Source organism: Nilaparvata lugens, chromosome 13, assembly GCF_014356525.2.
Source record: "Nilaparvata lugens isolate BPH chromosome 13, ASM1435652v1, whole genome shotgun sequence".
NCBI classification, from domain to species: Eukaryota; Metazoa; Arthropoda; class Insecta; order Hemiptera; family Delphacidae; genus Nilaparvata; species Nilaparvata lugens.
This window is the reverse complement of record NC_052516.1, coordinates 15390638-15411091: the sequence shown is the minus strand read 5'-3', so window position 1 is coordinate 15411091 and position 20454 is coordinate 15390638. Positions and strand designations below refer to the sequence as shown.

Here is a 20454-nt window from a genome sequence, read left to right as displayed (position 1 = left end):
CATGTCATATGCAGTTCAATAATTATTATTTTCCTAGCCTATATTATGTAAATTCATCTATAATTTTGCTATATTGTAAGCTATTGTATATAAGTGTAAAAGCCATTATATATTGTAATCTACATAAATAAAGTACTCAATCAATCAATCAATCAATCTCATAATTAATTATCATAAGACACAGACAAGCGGAGAAGGGCGACTTTCGCAGAGCTGAACAGCTTATCATCCCTACAAAACGCCCTGTCATCAGTGCGGCCAGAACGTCAATTATTGTTATCGATTTATATATAGACCCTCAAACATGGCCGTCTTAATTGAGTGAGCCGCCAACTGATAGTTACGCACCTTTATCAGTTTTCGCAAGCACAATGCAATAGTTTAGCATAAATCTAAAGAAAAAGATCATTTCTATCAGTCACCATACAGACCTGACTCGACCACTAGCAACTAATACCCTTTCCAAAACTCAAGACATGACTTTGAGAGTAGAGTTCCTATACTAACGAGGAGCTCCAATACAAGTTATAGATCACTCAAACTCATTTGGAGGTAGCAATTTAAGGAAGGTTTTGGTAGACTGGTCCACTTGTATTAAGAATGATGAACCTTCACGGAAATTATGTTGGAGAATAATCATAAGTGTGAACAACTTCTGGGGAGCAAATGATTCTTTTATATATTTCGTCTTCTACTTATGATCAATCGGATAGCATTATGGAAGTAACATTGTGAAAGTTTTATAATTTTGGTGGAAGCTAGAGGCTACAGTTACGAAGTACTTCGATCTGAGAGTAACACCACCATTAAGGGGAGAATTTTCAAAATGTATTGTAAAATAAGTGAATAACATTGTGAAAGTTTTATTTTTTGCGGAAGCAAAGGCTACAGTTACGAAATCCTTCGGTTTGAGAATGAGAGAAATGTTTCCGTAACATGGAGAAGGGGTGGTGGATAGAGGGTGGAGAGTATTAGAGGATACAGGGTAGAGGTTTGTAGAAGCTAGATGGTAGCAGAACGTAGAAGGTGCAGGTAGAGGGTAGCAGAAAATGGTTGCATGGAAATCTCCATTGCCAACGTGACAACCAGGTGCCATGTCTCCCCCCTCTCATATTCCACCTTCCCTTCACAGTGATGTCACGTGACAGACCACGTGACCCCGTCACGCTGCTCTTGTTTTGTCTGGACAAAGTTTTATTGTTGGTGACGGAAAGTACCACTAAATGCCTGGGAATTTCCCGCTCAATTATTACGGAATGCGTTCTGAGAAAAACCTGCTGTCTACGGGGACAGAGAGACTTTAAGAGAGGGGGAGAAAGAGAGGAAAGAGTGAGGAATACAGAGAAAGAGAAAGAGACAAAGAAAGAAATACAGAGAGAGAGAGACATAGAAAGGGATAGAGAAAGAAATACAGAGAAAGAGTGAGGCCGTGGGAGAAATACAGAGAGAGAATTACGGAGAGGAAGTGTGAGAGAGTGAAGAGGGGGAGAAATACAGAGATTGTAGGTTCAGTCAAACATCACAGAATGTTTTTGGTTAAGAATATTTTAAACTACAAAATGCCTGGGATTTCCTTCTCCATTTTTACGGAATGTGTTCTGAGAAAATTATCTGTCTACGAGGACAGAGTCTGAGAGGCAGAAAAGTGAGTGGGAGGGAGAGAAATAGATAGATAGAGAGAGATTGAGATTGAGATTCAGATTCCTTTATTCATGTGTTTAACAAAACATAATTCAACTCACGTTCTAGCGTTAAAAATAAATACCAGTAGCGGTAAAATGACATGGTGAATCATATTAAACTGATGTGTTCTACAATAATATTGAGCAAGAATAATGTTGAAAAATGCAAAAGTTAAGATACTACTGTAATGTTTTCACATGAAACGGTGAAGTTTGGACCTTAAGAAGTCCATTCTCATAGAGGGTATCAAGGATACCCTCCCCTTCAGCACTTAACCGTGAAAAAAGAAAGTTGAAAATTCAAACGAAATATTATGTCTAAGCGGAAAAAAATTAAGAAAAAAATCAATAAGTAAAAACCAAAATCATAGAAACGATAAATCATTTAGTTGAATCAATTAACAGAAAAGAGTAAATAATAATAAGGGGAAAAAAAAGAAAAAGTAAATTCCCAATAATTAGAAAATCAATATGATATAATAATTGGAATAATGAGGGAGTGAAATTTATTATTAGAAAAAAGATTTGTAGATTTAAATTCAAAAATAATGTTGATGACAAAGGGAAATTATTGTACAAAAGAGATTAGTTCATGTAATTATCAAGATAATATGATTATGAAAGTTCATGGAGGAATAATAAATAATATTCTAATTGGGAATTATGAAGGGGATATCATAATACAAAAAAGAGGGGAAGGGATATAGAATAAGGTTGCTAAAATCCACTCGAGGAAGAGTTAGAATAAGAAACAATCTTAAATGTAGCCTACACACATTTTTATGCTAAATTTACATGAAAGAAATGAAAAAGAGAAAACCCATAATTTTTACTTTGGAGTGGAGGAAATGATTATAGAGGATAAGAATAGGTATTAAGGAAGGTTAATTGAATGTCATGCTGCTCTAGGGTTGGACAGTTTCAGCCATTTTTTCTAAAAGATAATGTCTCAATGTACGGGTGAAGCCCGCTCGACTCTCTATGGACCTAATTTGATTTGGGAGTGCATTCCATGCACGACAACCGCTAACAAGGGAGGATTTTGTATAATAGTTGTTCGATGATTTGGAATTCTTAGAGTATTATTTCGTATAATTTACCAATTTATTGTCAGAGTCATTCGTCAACTGCCTACCAATGTTTGTTTACTTACTACCTTATTTTCAATAATTAGGTTAGAGTGAATTGCGCCAAAATTGATGACAAGCCTTATCTGTCAGCTGTTGATACTGCCGGCTACTGTGATATCTCTATATTATCTGTTTTCATTTTAAAACTAACTCAAGCTTGTTCATTTCTGCAACCCCTGTTTATTTTCTGTTTATCTGCTTTAATTTTATAGTCTTCCCGTTTAACGTAATTTTTTGTCATTTTCTGTGTTTTTCGAACCTCTGTGTCTAATTTAAATATTAAAACCGCGTGGAAAAATTCCCATTGGTGGACTTTTCCTTATTAGGCACAGGATTGGTTCTTGCCCAAATCACGTGGTTCTTCTTCTCAGAAGAAGACCAGGTGATTTCCGCTTTTTGGGAAGAAGAGACACTTGCCTTCTGAGAATCGAATTATCAGGACCCGTTTAATTTGTCCTATTAAAATTAATGTTTAAATGGTTTCTCTTCTTGTTAAATGTAATATATCCAGTGTGTTAAATGTGTAGCTCCTCTGTAGTCTTGTGCTCTTAAATTAAATTGGAAGGCAAGTTCAATTTGTATAAGCTTATTCCTGAGGAAGAATTGTGAAACTAAATCCTGGGTGACGCCATTCCACGCCAGATCTTCAAGTGAAATAAAATTATTAAGTGAATTGGGGCCCCACGATCGAGTTGGTGAGCGAAAAATACTTATTCTATCCAATCAGTGAATTGAGAAAGCTACAATTTTCTATCAATTAATTATTGTGAAAGAGTGCAGGACTATATCCTCCTATAATACCGTGTAACCCCTATTAAAATCCTAATTGCACTATATTACCAAGAACATTCATATTATTATCTCATATCAAGAACATTTATTACCAAATTTTGAAAACTCTATTATTCCAATTTGTCAATTATTTAATTAATTATTATTATTTGATTCTTAACGATTATAATTCATCAATAAATTTGCATAATTGTTAACCAGTTTCAGTAATTTCTCTAATTAGATCCTGCTCAGTTCGGTCTATAATTACCATATTGGTTTTCCTCTGTAGGAATTATTTCAGGTATTGGAATATCAATATTGAATTTACTTGTTATTCATAAGAAATAAATTACATTCGCTGTGCTCGGGTTTGAATTGCCTGGAGATATTGGTAGGCTATCACGCCTGATTCTCAAGCAGTTTATATCAGAGTACGGCGGAAATATTATTTCTTGTGGAATTGTAGGATATTCTGGACGGGTGTAGGCAGCTCTGCCGGCTGATTTTTTATCCGAATTACAGGTGTTAAGCGTCCAGAGGCTCTTGCGAATCCACAAGATTGGCGCCCGAACACAAGACGGTGAAGGAGAGGGAGCTTATTTCATCTTAATAATCATAAATTTATTTCAGAGATCGACTTATCTACGCTTGAGAGGGAGCAGAAATATAAATATTTCTTTTCAGTGGAGTCGTGGGTCGCCTAGCCATCAATACTCTGTTCAATATTGTTGTTCAATTTTATTTCTTAATAATTATTGATCGAATTGAGCAGGTATTTTTTGTTGCACTAATGGGGGCTACACGGTGTTACTCTGATGTATTAATCCCTGAAATGAACAAGCTTGAGGTAGTCGATTTATTTATTAATTTGTGATTGTTCATACACTGGATATTATTTTGATTGTGTTGAATTTTATGTTGATCATTACGGTATATTATATTGTAGAGTATTATTGTATTCTAAAACGTATTATTGTCGCGATTTTGTCTTGCTTTGAAGTTGTGGGAATTAGTCAGCGGTATTAATTCTTCAGAACTACAAGATAATTTGCACTGACCTGATTCTGTTATTCCAATTTGCGCGCACCACTATCATTCACTCACTATTTTTCACTTATTGGATTTCGTCTACACTTCACTTTTTGGGAGAATCATGGCAAACCCCGCCACGGAACTGGATGGGTCTACCACATTGTTTACACCGGCAGATCCTGTCTCACCCGAAGCTTCTCCAAAACCGGCAACCAGCGCGACTTCAGTTGACTTTGAGCGCGGCATTCGAGAGCGTTTGTCATCGACTCAGCTAGAGGAAAGTCAGCCAACACTTAATTCGGTGCAATCATCACCAATCGCCAACGTCGATCGGCGCGAGGTAGATCGTCAAACGTCTTCCAATGATGTCGTTGCTGCTGAGTTGGAGACCAAACAGCCGCAGGGGCTGCCATATCTACCACCTGGGACGATCGAAACCATACTTGAAGTTTTCAAGACCACTGCTGCTGGAATAGAAAAGAAATTAGAAGAAACCGGCAATAGATTGGACAAGAAAATAGAAGAAACAAGTAATCGTTTGGACAAGAAAATAGAAGAAACCAGTAATAGATTGGACAAGAAAGTGGAAGAAATGACCGCAAACTTTTTGCAACTCAAAAGTAACGTTGAGGATTTACATCGAAAAATGGATGAAAAACAAATTGAAGCTAAGAATTATACAAATGAACAAATACAAACGGTGAGAAGTGAATTTGGTGAAAGAATTCTAAACCAACACCGGGAAAATACTGAAGCAAATGGTGAATTGGAGAGCAAGATTACCCAGGCCAATGCTAAGCTAGCTCAGAATGATGTGAGGTTAGGTGAATTGGAGGCTCAGCAAACAAATCACACGGCCCAAATAAACCAGCTGAGAGCAGATGTCACACAGAATTCAGCTGAAACTTTAAATCCCGAAGTAATTAAGGGATTGAAAACTCAGCTAGATCAAACTAAAGCCGAGTGTCTACAAATAAAGAATAGTTTGGCTAACGTTTCTGGTGGTAATAATCATAATACTGGACAAATCTTGTCATCTTTACCAATATTTGATGATACTGAGTGCACCATTCAACCACGGGCATTCATTCAGCATTTGCAGGCTATTGATTCCGTTACTACTATACCATGGATTACGTGGAGAATGCATCTTTTACTATGTCTACAGAAAGAACCACTGATACACTTCAGAAGTCGCATTACTGAATTCAACTCGTTAAAGGATTTTATTGACAACTTCTTAGCTACTTTTTGGTCTCCCGCAAGACAGAGAAATTTATTGTCTCACATTATTACATGCAGATATGACAAGCAGAATACGGGACTGTCCATGAGTGCCTTTTCAGCCCACATTCGCTATTTGAACAATCTGATGGATAATCCAATCGAGAATGGAAATTTGATCGAAATATTAATTGGGAAGTTACCTTATTCCATTCAGACGGCATTAAGCTCGCAAAGTTTTGAATCCTATGACAAGTTTGAGGCTTGTTTGAGTCGAGTACAGAGTGTAGACGATAAATTTGGTTCACGGAATTTCAAAACAACCATCAGAAAGATGAGAGGTTAGGTGTTGTCGTGAATGAAGTTGAAACTCCTCATCGTAATTATAATCGAGGCAGTCAACCGAGTCGACCTCAAAATAATAGCCGTGGATTTGGAGATAATCATCGGAGAAATTATAATGAGGGAAGTTCATTTATTCCAAATAAATCAGTCGACTCAACTACAACTCCAGAACAAAACATAAACAGAAGCGATGATGTCACTCAACCGCAGCCATCTTTATCAACAACCAGTTCGTCGCCCAACCAACAATCTCAGTCCAACAAAAAGCAGTTCCATTCTAATAATCAGAAGGGAAATAATTCTCAGCGTCGTAATAACAATAATTGACAACCAGTTTCGACTGTCTCTGGCATCAATCATCATAAAAACGAGACAGTCAGAAAAAAAGTTATTCCGATCGTAGGAGTAACCGACCGTGAGGTGCTGCAGTCTGGCGGAAAAAATTCACACTGCTCCCAACCACGTGACAGCGGTAAATCCAGTCATGAAGAAGAGAAAAATCTGCCTGCTTGTATTACGTCAGCTAGTAGTGACAGTTTGCGGGTTCTGCCCCACGAGGCTACTAGTAGTGATGGTTTGCGGGTTCTGCCTCCCGAAGCTGATAGAGTTCCTCATCCAAGTGTTAATAACAGGAAGGCGAGACATACTGAATTGGTCTTTACAAATGAATTCAAAAATAAAGACAACTCCAATTTAAATCCAATATCTTCACCCATTATTCTCGAAAGTTACACCATTTTCCGAGAGGATGTCATAGATGATTTGTTAGATGATGAAGCTCCACAGGTCCCTAAGGATAACCATGGACAATATCAAGCCTATCTGGATATAGAATTGTATGGTCTGAAATGTAGAGCTGTGATAGACACCGGATCACAGTGTTGTCTTATTCAAGCCCTACAAACATTGACCACATCACACCAGCTGCTTCACATTGCTCCACGATGCTCCGGCTCCACATTGTTCCAGCTGCTCCACATCGGTCCAGCTGCTCCACATCGCACCAGCTGCTCCACGATGCTCCGGCTCCACATTGTTCCAGCTGCTCCACATCGGTCCAGCTGCTCCACATCGCACCAGCTGCTCCACGATGCTCCGGCTCCACATCGGTCCAGCTGCTTCACATCGCACCAGCTGCTCCACATCGCATCGTGGATCTTCACATTATCATCACAGCACCCACAACTCAAAGCAAGTTGTTTATTTATTTTATTATATTGTTCATTATTGTAATATAAAGATTTGCTCACTGGCAAGTTAAGCCTACCCGCAATTACAACTAAACTTGAAATTAATACTAAAATATAAAGTAAAGTTATTTTGAATTATCCAGACAAAAAAAAAAAAATATATATATATAAAATAATTTGGAAAAATTAGCTTATTAACTTACTAAAAAAAAAAAAAAAAAAAAAAAAAAATTGAAGATAAAATAGAAAAATAGTCTGCTGTGATATTTATTAATAATTTTAGGTGTAGGATATTTTTGTGAATGAAAATCAACCATTAAATGGTCTTCATTATTATTAGTATTGTTTGTTTGAAATATTATTGTTGTTATCATTTGTGCTGTTGCATTATACATGCACTATTAACTATTAATTATCATTTGGTGATAAAATTATCTTGAATATTATATTTGTAGCATGAAAGCTCACTATAGATTAGAATTCTTAATTTATATGTTATTATTGTTATTAACTTAATGAAATTATTGTAATCACATAAATGTGATTAGTATTTTGAAAAAAAATATATATGATGCATCAGAAATCTAAAACATGCATTCAGCAACTAATTTATAGGAAAATTTGAATATTATGTTACTTATTGTATTTTTGTATAGAAATGTTGAGAAATGAAGGGAATTTTGGAATCAAGCTTTAAAAATAAACAGGGTAGAAATTTTGATTGAACAAGTGGAGACTAGTTAAATGTATTGAATCACAGAGAGATATTATCAATCTTTGTAAGCTGGCATACTTGATGAAACTTGGTATAGTTATATTTTAACAGACCTGCAATATTGGATTAAAATTGTTATTAATGTTAAATTGTAAATTTTTGATAAAAATTGTTAATTGTTGGCATGGCCCTTTGATATTGTTATTTTGGCATCTTCTATGCACTCTATGCAGGTCTATTTCACTCATGCACCTCTGCTCTTTATTCTGTGAGGAGTGATGGGGGGCTTGTGCACCCATCCTCTCACCGTAGGGATTTTTTGGATTTTGTGCATGTGGTATTATCCCACCTCTGTACTTCCTTTGTAAGTCTGACTGGGCAAAAATCCCGGGACCTTAGTTTGTGGTTTCTGGCACCACTGCTGCGGCACAAAGCCATGCATATTTGTTGTAACATCATGCTTTTTTGTGCAGATTGTTGTTTGGCGGTGAATTTTTTGTGATAGACCCTAAGTCGTAGTTTTAAGTTAGCATATGTCATTGTACCCTTCTTGATTGAAATTAGAAAGCCTTTAATGGCCTAAAACCTTTCTAATTTGGGGGCTTTATGTCAGGATACAAAGCCTATGCCAGCATATTTTCTAAAATTAATGTATAATTGAGGCATAAATCAAATGTACTCACGTCAAATTATGTAAAACTCATTTAATTATAGTTTTATTAAATTCTTACAGTATTATTTCGTATAATTTACCAATTTATTGTCAGAGTCATTCGTCAACTGCCTACCAATGTTTGTTTACTTACTACCTTATTTTCAATAATTAGGTTAGAGTGAATTGCGCCAAAATTGTTGACAAGCCTTATCTGTCAGCTGTTGATACTGCCGGCTACTGTGATATCTCTATATTATCTGTTTTCATTTTAAAACTAACTCAAGCTTGTTCATTTCTGCAACCCCTGTTTATTTTCTGTTTATCTGCTTTAATTTTATAGTCTTCCCGTTTAATGTAATTTTTTGTCATTTTCTGTGTTTTTCGAACCTCTGTGTCTAATTTAAATATTAAAACCGCGTGGAAAAATTCCCATTGGTGGACTTTTCCTTATTAGGCACAGGATTGGTTCTTGCCCAAATCACGTGGTTCTTCTTCTCAGAAGAAGACCAGGTGATTTCCGCTTTTTGGGAAGAAGAGACACTTGCCTTCTGAGAATCGAATTATCAGGACCCGTTTAATTTGTCCTATTAAAATTAATGTTTAAATGGTTTCTCTTCTTGTTAAATGTAATATATCCAGTGTGTTAAATGTGTAGCTCCTCTGTAGTCTTGTGCTCTTAAATTAAATTGGAAGGCAAGTTCAATTTGTATAAGCTTATTCCTGAGGAAGAATTGTGAAACTAAATCCTGGGTGACGCCATTCCACGCCAGATCTTCAAGTGAAATAAAATTATTAAGTGAATTGGGGCCCCACGATCGAGTTGGTGAGCGAAAAATACTTATTCTATCCAATCAGTGAATTGAGAAAGCTACAATTTTCTATCAATTAATTATTGTGAAAGAGTGCAGGACTATATCCTCCTATAATACCGTGTAACCCCTATTAAAATCCTAATTGCACTATATTACCAAGAACATTCATATTATTATCTCATATCAAGAACATTTATTACCAAATTTTGAAAACTCTATTATTCCAATTTGTCAATTATTTAATTAATTATTATTATTTGATTCTTAACGATTATAATTCATCAATAAATTTGCATAATTGTTAACCAGTTTCAGTAATTTCTCTAATTAGATCCTGCTCAGTTCGGTCTATAATTACCATATTGGTTTTCCTCTGTAGGAATTATTTCAGGTATTGGAATATCAATATTGAATTTACTTGTTATTCATAAGAAATAAATTACATTCGCTGTGCTCGGGTTTGAATTGCCTGGAGATATTGGTAGGCTATCACGCCTGATTCTCAAGCAGTTTATATCAGAGTACGGCGGAAATATTATTTCTTGTGGAATTGTAGGATATTCTGGACAGCTGTAGGCAGCTCTGCCGACTGATTTTTTATCCGAATTACAGGTGTTAAGCGTCCAGAGGCTCTTGCGAATCCACAGTATGGAAACTAGAAAATTTGATAACAGAGGGTAGGTCATTCGCATAAAGAGTGAAGAGTAGGGGGCCTAAGATAGAACCTTGAGGGACGCCATGGTTAACATTTAACCAATTAGACCTATTGTTTTTAACAGAGACACATTGCTTTCTACCTGAGAGATAGGATTTGAACCATGCAAGGGTTTGATAACTAAACCCAAGAATAGCTAGTTTGTTTAAGAGAATTTCATGATCTACGGTGTCGAATGCTTTTGAGAAGTCGAACAGACTGAGGACAGTACACTTTCTTTGATCCATAGCTAACCTAATATCATCGGTGACACGCAAGAGAGCGGTTTCAGTAGAAAAAGATTTTCTGAATCCAGATTGGAAATTATGTAGTTTCCTATTGGCTTCGAGAAACTCTACAACTTGTGAATGAACAATTCTGTCAAGTATTTTGGACAGAGCAGGTGAAATACTAATTGGTCTGAAATCTTCAACTTTATTGGGAGAGGTGACTTTGTTTAGTGGATGTACTAGAGCAAGCTTCCAATTTTCAGGAAATTCGTTGTTTTCAAGGGACTTGTTAAAAATGAATGTTATGGTGGGCAACACTGCAAACAATATTTTTTAATAAATTCAATTGGTATGCTATCCACCCCCATTGCATTGCTGTGACTACTTTGTATTGCTTCAAAAACGTCCAGTTCAGATATTAGTTGGAAGCTAAATTTGTTTTGAAGTGGTACATTTAGATTGGTTACCTGATGTTTGAGATTATTAATATGATTATTGATGACTGTCTCGTCCCGTTGTGTCGAATGAGAAACGAAATGTTTGTTTCGTCCAAAGGTAAGTCAATTTCAGTTTGGGATTTCTGTTTACCAAGGCCAAATTCTTTTATTCCGCGCCATAGTGATCGAGAGTCTTGTCTATTGTCTGTCATGAATGAGTTCAAGTACCTAGTCTTCGAATTCCGTAGCTGTTGTTTTACTTTATTTCTCAAACTGCGATACTTAATTGAACTGTCTAAGTCAAATGTATTTTTAAATTTTTTTGTGAGCTTTGTCTCTTTGTCCCATCATTTTGAGTATTTCAGGAGTCATCCATGGTACACGTCGTTTTCTGTTTATCCTCCTTGTCACATAGGGTGCATGTTTATCATACAGATTGAGTGTCAAATTTTCAAAAGTTTCAACCATTGCATTAACAGTGGGTAAGGTTTCAATCTGATGCCAGGGGGTTTGAGCAACGTCAGTCTAAAAAGCGTCTTCGTCAATGTGTTTGAAGTCTCTGTAAGTAATAAATTTCTGAGTGGGTTTAGGTGTCCTATGAGAGAGTACACAGTAAATCAAGTCATGTCCTGAAACAGCTGGCACAGAGATTTGACCAGTTTCAACAACCTCATTTGGATCACTAACTATTAGTAAGTCTATGAATGTGTCAGAGTCATTAGTATGATGAGTTGGGTCGAGTGGTAAGATAGTCATATTAAGGCATTGGAATATTGTGGTCAGTTGAAAGTAGTCAAAGTTACGATTTGTCATATTTAGGTCAGTGTTCATATCTCCCATAACTAGTATTCGATTATAATGAGGCATTTTCGAAGTCACTGAAGTGGCCAATTTTTGGTGGGCGATAGCAGATACCAACAAGTAGTTTATTAGAGCTAGATAAAGATAATTCAAGTAACATGAATTCAGGTCTGGCAGAATACTCCTGCTCTGATGAGATTAATATTTTTGTTTTTATATAATCTTTCACAAAGACTGCAACCCCTCCACAAGCCTTATTAAGCCTATCATTTCGAAAAAGATTATATCCGGGCAATGCAACTTGGCTAGAATGAATACTAGGCTTGAGAAATGATTCTGAAATACCTATTACATTGAAGTCTTGAGATCTGAAAATTGCTCTCAGTTCATCAATGTGGCAGCTGAGGGATTGAACATTGAGGTGAGCGGCTTTAAAAAGATTCTTAAGAGGGTGAAGTTTGTTAGCTAATATTATGCCTGTGTCCTGAATATTGTTACCATTATTATTCAAGTTAAAATGAGGAGAGGGCGATCGAGCTGGAGAGAGAGAGTGAGAGAGAGAGAGAGAGAGAGAGAGAGAGAGAGAGAGAGAGAGATTGAGAGAGAGAAACCAAAATAGATTGTGGGAGTGAGAGAAATTAGACTTTTAAAAGAGACATTGAGAGAGTGAGAGAGACGTCATCGTTGAGTGAGCCATCTAAACTGCTATTATCATCATCACAAACTACTATACTATAGTAGAATACTACTCTAATATCGGCATATAAATCACATGACACGCACGAACGAACGAATTACAAAGGATGATCCTAAATTTTTTGTTACTATTGCTCCAATATTACTAAATAACATTCAATAATATTCAATGAAGGCAGGCTAATACTATCATTTTCTCGGCTTGTGTGATGAATCATCATGCGAATACTACATAATACCTGATTAACCTGAAATTCAGCAGTACAAGGATTCAAAATGAACTGAGGATGACCTATTCTATCTAATTTATTAATTCACTATCATCTTGATAATATTTGAGAAATTATTTTCAATTCTATTTAATACAATTAAAAATTATTTTCTGCATCTACTTCTTTTTTTTTTAACAGACCTTTGCGGAGCACCGGTGATAGTGATAGTGATAAATAATAATCATGATTTTATCATTCTCGATTATACAATTACACATTTATACAGTTATATTATTCTATTTGAAGGTGTTTGTTGTATGAGGAAAGTAACAAAAAACGACGAAACCTTCCTTGAAGAAGATTACAAAAATATTAAAGAAGAGATAGAATTTTCGTGAATTGAAGATAGCTGTAACTTGAAAGGTTGAATCACTTACCTCGCAGCTTCCGGATCTACATGCATGACAAGGTGAATGAAAATATAACATGGCTTCTCTCCACCTGAAGTCAAGTTGAAATTATTTACAAAATAGATACAAAAATTAATGAAAATGGAATCTAAACATAATTTATCACCTGAACCAATTAAAAGTTCTCAATAATAATTATAGAGAATTTAATAGAAATAAAAATATTTATCTGGGAACCCTTATAAATTCCTTAGGGTACTCAGATTAATATTTTTATTTATATTAAAAGTAGCCCTAAAGAAAAAAAGACAAGAGTTCAATAGTTATGAAGAGTGGTGTTCAGTTTTTTTATGACAAACACCATGGTTTAGTTATTAGTAAGGTATCATGAATGCAATGTCATACGAATTATAACCTAAGCATGATATAAATGGAAGAACACAAAATAGGAACTAAACATTTGATAATTAGAAAATTCTGTAACATCTCAGAGAAGAATGATGAATGAAATTCATCATTTATCAACACACTGCAATTCATGTCAAATGAAAATCATTACACATTCATTGTTAGTACAGTATTTATAATGAGAAGTGCCTAGTGAAAATAAAGGAAGAGCACATAAATAAAAAAATGTATATTGAGTAAGATATCGATGAGCTCTTTTCCATCAACCCCTTTTCACCCCACCTCTAATGTAATTTATAGCTTCTTCAATAGTTAAACATGATAATATGAACACACTTTAATCCACCTTCGGTAATGAAGTGATTATAACATTTTCTGTTATGGACAAGTAGAAATAATGAACGATTGTAACATGATAATGAACATGTCTTGTTTAAGTAAATCATAAGAATTAATGAACGACTTTAACATGACCATAAACATATGGTTTTTAACATTATTAAACAATGTTAGTAAAAACATTGATTAGGATACACAGACTAGGAACTAATATTCATTTACTTACAGTCAATCAATCAATAATTGTGAAAAATTATAACAATAGAACAACGGAATCAGAGAAACGATAATAGACATACAGTAACGTTAACATCGATAAATATTATCTTGACCTCCGATTAATCCAGTAATCGAAGATTAAATTTGATTTATGATAATGTAACTGGTGAAAACATTGATTATATCCCCTTTATAGCTTTGATTTGAAACAGTAGACATACACCATATTATAACAGGCAAAAAACATGGGATACAAATACCGTTTCAAACCTTTCATCTCTTTCCAAAATGTTGAGAGAGAGATCGAAACAGCTATAATAGGATGTTCATGATGATTTAATTTTCTGAGAAATGTATTCAGGAAAAAATGATGATGATTCAAACACATTCTCACTCATTCGTTCATCACATTCATACATTAATACAGTGGAAATCTGACAATAAATAATACAATAAATCACATCATATACATGATATCATGAGAAATAGAAGCATACAGGCCTAAACAACCTGGAAAGTTAAGATCGATTTTTTTAGATATGTCACAACCATACAAAACATTGTTAAAAAATATTGAATTAGAATCTCAAAAGCATTTCAAGTATTAAAGATACATTTACAATAATTCTCAGCTACCTGTAATGTAAAATGTAATGTTTTTTTTCTCACAACACAATAGTTTATTTCCTTGTTTATTCCAACGAGGAAACGAGGTATGATGTACCACCTTGGAAATTAAATGAATTAGATACCAGTACTGATTTCTAATATCTCATATCATTCGATATAATACTATTCTGGTAGCTCACTGTTACCACAATATTACTATACTAGCTGGCCCGGCGAACTTCGTACCGCCAAATAGTTTAATGCATCTCATGACAAACTTTAGCTGGATGCACAACTGAGTAGGGGCGATGCGGCATTTTATTTATATAGATAATTTTTCAACTGCAAACTAAATAATTTACTAAAAATAAATTGATTCTGAACACCGAAGACAGCACAATTATTCGAAACAAAGCAATGTCTTTAGCCTAACTTAAGGTCGCACTGCTGGATGGTTACACACAGAATAGTCGTTTTGTTTTTAATTGGGGCGTTTGTAATAAAATACATGGACGGTTATAGAGCAACACAAACTCTTGTCTACTATCTACTGACGACTGTTGGATGACGCTGATTGTAATCATTGTAACAGCTGTTTTCTATTTCTGTGTGTGGCCAGCTCACAAATCTTCTCCCATAAGGATTACATGTGAACTTTGAAGGACCGTAGGAAACAGTCCTGAAGTCTGATTATAAATCTGATAGGCCAAAAACCTGGTCCTGAACATACCGAACACAACTACAAAAATCATCAATTTGGTGCACAAATATAAAAGTTATTGAATGTCAAAATTTGAGGCTCGATTTTTATTTATATAGATGAATTTAAAATAAAATTGAGTTACTGGTTTCGAATGGATCATTTTATTCAATAATATTACAGTAACTACTATTGAATATCCAATAATATATTATCGAAGTGAGCAAGGTGGGAATAATTACAGTAATTATACTCAGAGCAGTATTGGCATTGAAATTCCCAATGGAGCTGAACCAATCTTAGCTTCAATTATTATAATAAGGGTTTCGGAATCACTCATACCAGTGAAAGATGTAGGAGGGAAAATTGAATGTGTCTTATCTTCCCAATATATTAATAGAAATTCAATTTCTCTCCAGTTATCACTTCTAACGTTGATAATATTAGTAGTTTTTATTCTAAATTCTTTGAAAGACAACTATCTCAATTATTTTAATGTGCATGTTCTCCACAAAAGTTCAAGGCTTATGCGTGGGTTATTTATTCATATACAAATACAATCGAGGTAAAAACAACAGGCATTCGCCTAAAACTGCTCTAAACCTTAATTTGGAAAACATAGTCTAGAGGTTATGTGAAAATGATAACTTGATTGGTACGAAAAATTTGAGTCTAAAAAAAGTTATGAGACACAGAAATGCTTTTGAGATTTAAAAAAATAGAAAAAGTCAACTTAAAACACAAAAATACGCAGACTGGAAACATGACATTCACTGTTCTCAAATCACAATTCTATCAATAGCTGGAATTGAAATAAATTATCATCAATACACAAACCTGGAATAGAATATGCATTGGATTATAATGATGTGAATCATTCAATGATAAACCAGTAATATTCTAATAAACATGAAATTGGCTAAAATTATTCAACATGACTGTAGGCATGAATACATCGAATCAGGTAACATAAGGAGATTAATGTTAGATTCATCGGAACCTAAAAATATTAAATTTGAATAATGATATGATATGAGTACATGTTAATAATGATGAGTGATGGAAAATCAATCAATTCAACACAGCACATACACATCATTGTATAGATGCAAATATTTGCATTCATACACACAAAAAATTGATTGAAAGGTAATAGATTTGACCAATTGTTACACTTTTGAAAATGACACTGATATTTCAATACTGATAATCATTGGAAGTAGCAATGCAACATAATTAAAAGATACATGACATTGATATATTAACACCTTTTGTTGATTGATGTGTTGATGGCAGTATTATTCCATTCAGATCACTATCTCTACTTATAATATTTTTGGTAACATGCATTATGATTTATACGAGAGTTTGAACTTACGTAGGCCCACTATAAGAATATTATGAAACCTCTTATAATTTAAAAATGTATGAGGAGTTCATCATGCAAATTATGTCCATTTTGATAAGTGGAATAATTTCTCCATTCTCATATTGTTCACTGAACATTAGAGAGGATTCAATAATATGAATTTGAACATTCATAAATATACTCTTTTTATTGGACCAAAAATTTTGTGTTGATTCAATCGTTTTAACTGAAAACTTTAAACTCTTATGAATATATTCAGCTTTAACAACGTTTCTAATCAGGAAGACTGCTAAAGATCTTACAAAATTCATCCAAAAACTGTTCCTCTACCGAATTTTGTTTGATGAAGAAGGGTTTCATTTAGAAGGATTTATATGATTGATTTTTCTTCAGAGTTCAATGATCTATCGAGTTCAAAGTAACTTTAAATACTGGAAGTTCAAGACCGATTTTCGAGCATTAATCTCTTGACATCATCCTTGCTATTCCACTTGCAGAAACCTGTAACTTTCCGTGTTGACATGACCATATCAATTTGGAATACTTGGGCGTGTCTAGTCTCGGCCAATGACAGTCAAGCTCAACCTCTATTGGTCGACAGCAAATCTCCAATCGTAGGACATTACTCATACTCTACTGCACAATTTTTGAGCCTTCATATTACTAGAGATTGATGCAACCCAAAGTAGTAAGTCAATAAATGAATGATTTTGACAATATCAAATTATTTTCATTCAAAAGCCTGTTACTCTGTGTGGATTATTTCCAGCAAGCAACAAAGGCATACAGCCTATTCAACGGAAATATCAAACAATTCATACGAACAAATATATTTAAAATACACAATATATCTGATTCCTTCTATTTTATTCTCAGCAAACAATATATAATTATTTGTTTTTGGGAATCCTATTACTACATTCCTCTATATTATCGATAACAAAAAATTCAAAGGATGGAAGACCAGCGATTAACTCTCTCATTGCAGTTCTGCATATTAAGAAGACAAGATACTTCAAAAATACTCTATTCTCCATAAATACTTAGAAAAATATTATGATTCTTGTAAATTACTGTTATTACATCTGTAGTTTTAGGAGTAAGTTTGCGTTTCTTTTCAAGTTTCAAAATTTCCAATTATTAATACAGTATTTTTCAGCTATCAGTGATGATTTAGTGAAGTATTCTTATTTAATTTGGTTTTCAACTTTTCTAAATTCTAAATTCCTAGTTCATATTTTGGACTCAAAATTGGACAAAAATCATGAAGAGTGTAAACATAACCTATTTTTTGAGAACTTCTATCTAAATTTGGCAAAGGAACAGTTATGGTCTTTGTTCATTTCCCAATCATTCATAATTGAAGATGATATTGTATGTATCAATGTATAAATAAATTATACCTTACTGGGAATTCTCATACTTGCAAAATATAAAGCATGGTTCAAGACATTATAGTGATAATTTGATTGTATGGAAAGAGATGTTGTGATATTCCTCCATAATAGAAAGATGTCCAACATCAACTTACTATTTTTTACATATTGAATGATGTGACATGATTTTAATTGATTTATTGCCTTCATCAAGGGAAGAGTTAAGCCTCGTTTACACCAAAGTTATTAACAAAATGTTAATAACTCAATCCTTATAGATTCTATTAGATTGAACAGAACTTATCATACACATACGTTCATCATGTGTATGATAAGTTATGTTCAATCTAATAGAGTCCATAAGGATTAAGTTATTAACATTATTTTGTTAATAACTTTTGTGTAAACACAGCTTTAGACTCTAGGTCCTCTCTGCCACACAGCCCTGGAAAAATTTGATTAGATGTATTGATTGTATACAACTCAACTCGTTTTTATGAGCATGTGTTTGAATCAAATAAGTTTAATGAAAACACAAATTTGAAATTGTCAATCACTTTTTATTGAATAAAAAGTGGTTGACAATTTCAAATTAGTGTTTTCATCATGGACAAGTACCACAACATCACTCACAACACAACTGTAAGGTCAAATAAGTTTTTTTTTATTCATCTATTTATTTATCTATAAATGTGTAAAATATTTGTGAGAATTGAGTCCCGATTATTAGATTGTAGCACAGAGGTGTCACACTTCACACCGTCACACGTTAGGGCTAACAGACATCACAACAATTCCCAGGGAGCTATTAATTTATTAACACTCGTAAACGACTACAATCATCAATGTTCTGTCATGATCAGAGTGCTGCATTTACTCCCCGCCCCGCACCATCCACCCCTCTACCTTCTTCCCCACCATTACTGGAATTCCTCAGAGTCCTCAAATATTAATTTGATTGAGCAAGGTTGGTGGGAGCCGGAGGGGGAAATTGTTATCACCCACGGGAATCCAAGTAGTCGTCGAATTGAGAGGACGATTCTCTCTCACACACAAACACACTTGTCTCTCTCTCTCACTCTCTCTCACACACACTCTCTCACCCTCTCTCACACATTATCTCTCAGTCTCTCTTTCTAAAAAAGAAAAAAGTAGTGTTCGAATTGAGAGGAGGATCCTCTCTCACTCTAACTCTTTCTCACACACAAACACACTTTCTTTCTCTCTCTCTCTACCACTTACAAAATCTTTCTCCCACTCACTCTCTCTCACACACTCTCTCCCGCCCTCTCTCACACACTATCTCTCAGTCTCTCTTCCTAAAAAAGAAAAAAGTAGTGTTCGAATTGAGAGGAGGATTCTCTCTCACTCTAACTCTCTCTCACAAACAAACACACTTTCTTTCTCTCTCTCTCTACCACTTACACAATCTCTCTCACACTCACTCTCTGTCACACACACTTTCTTTCCTCTCTCACACACTATCTCTCAGTCTCTCTTTCTAAAAAAGAAAAAAAACAGTGTTCGAGTTGAGAGGAGGAATCTCTCTCACTCTTACTCTCTCTCACACACAAACACACTTTCTTTCTCTCTCTCTCTCTCACTCACACAATCTCTCTCTCACACTCACTCTCTCACTCTCACTCACACACTCTTTCCCACACTCTCTCTCTCTCTCTTACACACTATTTCTCAATCTCTCTTTCTATGTGTCTCTGTCTGTGAGTCTCTCTCTCTTTTTCTCTCTCTCTCTCACAAATTCACTCTCTGTCACTCTCTTACTCTCTCTCACTCCCCATCTTCCTGCCGTGCCACTCTATTTGTCGTCAATACAGTTCCTGCTTAATGACAGGGAAGGAAATATTGATCGTTGAAGAAGCGTGGTTGAAATGTAGAGACAGGGAGGATAGGGAGGAAGAGAAAGAAAGAGTGAGTGAGATAATGAGTGATGGATGATTGAGAGGTAGTGTGATTCAGAGTGAGTGAGAGAGAGATAATAGGTGATTGAGTGAGAGAGAGATAATAAGTAATTGAGACAGTGTGATTGAGAGTGGGTGAGAGAGAGATAATAGGTGATTGAGACATAGTGTGAGTGAGTGAGAACGAGTGTAATGTGCGATGAATTATTGAGAGACAGTGTGAGTGGGAGAGAGACGGAGTAATGGGGTATAAATGATTTAGTATGAGATGAATAAAGAGTGAGAGAGAATTGTATCGAGGATGAATAACGGAGAGAACGCGATACAGAGTTGCCGTGAAAGACAGAAAATGATACAGTGAATGAGATGGGAAATATTGTTTGATTGTGCATCAGAGAAAAGTATTTATTTGGGAGACAAGTACCTAATTTAGAAAAAGAACATGAGGGAGTGATAGAGGATGGAAGTACAGTAGA

The 20454-nt window shown here is 34.8% G+C and overlaps 1 protein-coding gene and 1 long non-coding RNA gene across 2 annotated transcripts in view; both read right to left on the bottom strand.

Moving 5' to 3' along the window:
- Window positions 1-20454, bottom strand: part of LOC111058646 — a 129880-nt gene that overhangs the window by 68389 nt on the left and 41037 nt on the right. The window lies entirely within an intron of this gene.
- LOC120354032 lies at window positions 3325-7496 on the bottom strand. The gene is made up of 2 exons (XR_005572784.1): window positions 6046-7496; window positions 3325-5082 (listed from the first exon to the last, which is right to left on the bottom strand). It is a non-coding gene; the product is annotated as an uncharacterized LOC120354032 (long non-coding RNA).